Source organism: Prionailurus viverrinus, chromosome E2, assembly GCF_022837055.1.
Source record: "Prionailurus viverrinus isolate Anna chromosome E2, UM_Priviv_1.0, whole genome shotgun sequence".
NCBI classification, from domain to species: domain Eukaryota; kingdom Metazoa; phylum Chordata; class Mammalia; order Carnivora; family Felidae; genus Prionailurus; species Prionailurus viverrinus.
Window position 1 is genome coordinate 25,753,864 of NC_062575.1, and position 3,334 is coordinate 25,757,197.

General features: G+C 39.0%; 1 pseudogene; it reads right to left on the reverse strand.

Annotated features, from left to right (window-relative positions):
• Positions 1-249: 249 nt before the first annotated feature.
• LOC125153327 (40S ribosomal protein S15-like) lies at positions 250-675 on the reverse strand (annotated as a pseudogene).
• Between the last annotated feature and the right edge of the window lie 2,659 nt (positions 676-3,334).

A 3,334-nucleotide genomic window follows, 5' to 3' on the forward strand; every position in this document is an offset into this window, starting at 1 on the left:
ATTCATGAAAAGAAGAGTCAACCGATGCAGCAAATTCTACTATTGTCTTTTTAAAGAAATTGTCACAGCCACCCCAAACTCCGGCAACCACCAGCCTGATCAGTCAGCAGCCATCAACGTCGAGGCAAGAGTCTCCATCAACAAGATTATGACATGATGAAAGCCCAATGATGACTAGTACTTTTTAAATTATCAATGAAGGATTTCTCTTTTTTCCAGAGAAGTCTGTGCTTTTATTAGCCAAACAGGCTACTTCAGTAGGATGAAGCAGGACGAGTGGGTGGCCCCAACGCTAGGCTTGCCATGCTTCACAAGCTTAGAGGTGAGGGAGAACTCACCCAGGTAGTAGACAATCATCTCAGGCTTCATTTCCACCTGACTGAAGGTCTTGCCACTGTAAACACCTGCCATGTTGCCCCCCATCACAGGCAAAATGATCATGTCCTGAAGGCATGCCTTAACCACCTTGGGCTTCTCCATTAGGGAGGCCTCTTTATTGGCCTTGTGCAGGCGCTTCAGCAGTAAAGCTGCTTCCTCTGCAAACCCCAGTTCAGCCTCTGTTGCTGAAAGGCAGTGTGCAGCTGCATCAACTGTTCATAGGACCTGCCCAGCAGCTGGTCAAGGTCCAAGCTGCAGGAGGTGAACTTGCTTCTTCTTCTGCTCCACTTATGCCATCTTATCAACTCTTTGCAAAGGACTATTTTTTAAGCAAAGATATGTACATATTTTTCTAGATATAAAACTATTGCACACTTAACTTTATTGCACAGTATAGTGTAAACATAAATTTTATATGCACTGGGAAACCCCAAAATCCATTACTTGCCTTATCACCATACTTGCTTAACTGCAGTGGTCTGGAATCAAATCTATGTTATCTCTGAAGTATGCCTGTGTTACATTAGAGCATGGAACAAATGGATGTCCAATACTAGCAGAGAAGAATACCACAGAAGTTTGGAAGAAAGGGAAACCCTACAGAAAACAAGTCAGAGCAAAATGTTTTCTGCACTAGATCTCAAATCCAAAGATTTCAGCTCAATGGGTATCAAAAACATAAGACCCAAGACGTTGACCATATCACTGAAAGTGTAATACTCAAAATTGTTTTAAATGGCAGATACTCCAACCAAATGTCATTGAATTGCTGAGAAACTTATTTATTTTTTCCATTCTTTCTAGTTACATTAATAAAGAAGTTTGCATACCATGTTAACATGTCTTTAGCACTCTATTAACACTTGTTAATTTCTCCTGTGCAGTGATGCAAAGTTTCCTTTAAAGATACATTTATTTACACTAAAAGGGAGTCAGTTTAAAGGAAAATAAGTAAAGACTTTATGCGGATATGGTGAAAATCATGACAATGTAATATAATTACTCAACTTGAAAAACACTGCACATCTGGAGAAAAAGCAAGGTGAAATGCTAAAAAACCTGAGTCCTTTAGCAATATTTAGGGACAAGCCCATCTCTCGTCATCTCTGAGATTTGTGGGTTGAACTGATACTGGAGTCAGACACAAGGGCAAGTTGAGGCAAAATATAATGAGTTTGATTTTATACACTTCCTGGTCATCCACTCAATAGCAAGCCCTAGATACAAGGATAAGTGAGATTCAATTCCTGACCGGCCCTTCCCTCAGCATCACAGAAATTTTCTGTAGCAAGAGACTTTCTCAGATAGTTCTAACCACCAGAGACAAATTTTTTCCAACCACAGACTGCCCTTCTATGGCATGAAGCCACTCACAGGACTTCTAATCACTCATTCCATAGTTATGCCAGGCAGTCATTTCTCCTTGGAATATGTCTCCTCCATCTGAAATAGTCCCAGTTTCTTCCGTCATTCCCAATTTTACCTCTACCATCTTGACTCCTCATCACTGAAAACATTCTAATTTGTTTATATTTTTAAGCATTACAACCAGAACTGCATATACTATTTTAGGCCTAGCAATATTATTTTAAGGATCAGAAAACAGATACAATCAATTGAGCACTATTATAGGAAAATTTTCCTATGTTTGTTTCAACTCTGGATCATACCAGCTTTGTGTGTTCCATTGATGACTCTGAATTAACTTAATTTTTCTTAAAAGTATGGAGACTCAACATAGCTTAAGTAATCATTTCTTTTGAGTTCATGAGTTACATAATTAGAAAATAAATACAAAGACTATTCCTTTCCATAAGCACACATTCTTTACCACTGTTCTCTAAGTTCCTCAGGTAATATAAATAGGGATTCAAAGGAAAGGGGTCATATGGATAGTAGAATATTACATTCCAGTATTTGTTACATGGCTTCCTATTTTTCATGATTTTTTTTTAAAAAGGCCTCATATAGCTTAAGAGATTTTATAAGTTTCCAAATTATTTTTAAAAAAAAAGCTTCCTAAGTTTCTTTATACCAATTCTTTCCTTTCCAAACTCACCATAATCACTCATTTGGATGTCATTGTGTTACTAGTGGGGCAGAGAAATCACCTGTTGATGCACATTTACAACAGTCATGTTCTATCTCTCCAATACTACCAGGGGCAGAAGACTGCAGATTAGTTTAATTAGTTTAATTAGTTTAATTAGTTTAAGCTAAACCTCACAAAGTACAGAACTCTAATTTTCAATCAAACAGGAAGACAAGTCTCCATCTTTTCCAACTGTACCTTTATTTATAAAAGGCTGTAAGTGGGCACTTGTCCTGGAGAGCAAAATCTTTATCCTAGGGAGGATGCTCAAACAGTAGACTGAAAAAAACAGAAGTCTCTTATGTAGGTAAGGGGACATTCCAAGCCATTCTGCCTCATTGAACTCTGACTAAAATTAGGCCAGTCCTGTCCCAGCTTAATTTGCAGACACAACACCCAGGGGATCTTGTTAAAACACGGATGCTTATTCCCTGCCTCTGGGGTCAGGCCTGAGAGTCTGCATTTTTAACAAACTTTTCTTCAGAGAAGCCATACCACTGGTCCAGAGTGCACACTTAAGGGATTAACAGAAAATTGGCAGATTTGGGATTTCCTACATTTGATTCTAATTGTATTTGAAGAGTAGACTACCATAGATTTCATTTGCTCAATAAACATGTATGGAGCATTTGCAACGTTCCAGGCACTGCTTTAGGTGATGGGAATTCAGCAGTGATTTTCTTCCCCGAATGCCCTTTAGGCTTTGGTTCAAGTAAGTGGGTCTCTACTTAAAGATCCCACTGCAGTAGGGCAAGCATTTCTAGCACAGCTTTGATACTAACATTAAGAGCAAGGACCTTGGAGTTTTTTGCAAGATGGCGGCTTAGGAGGACCCTGGGCTCACCGCACGTCCTGCTGATCACT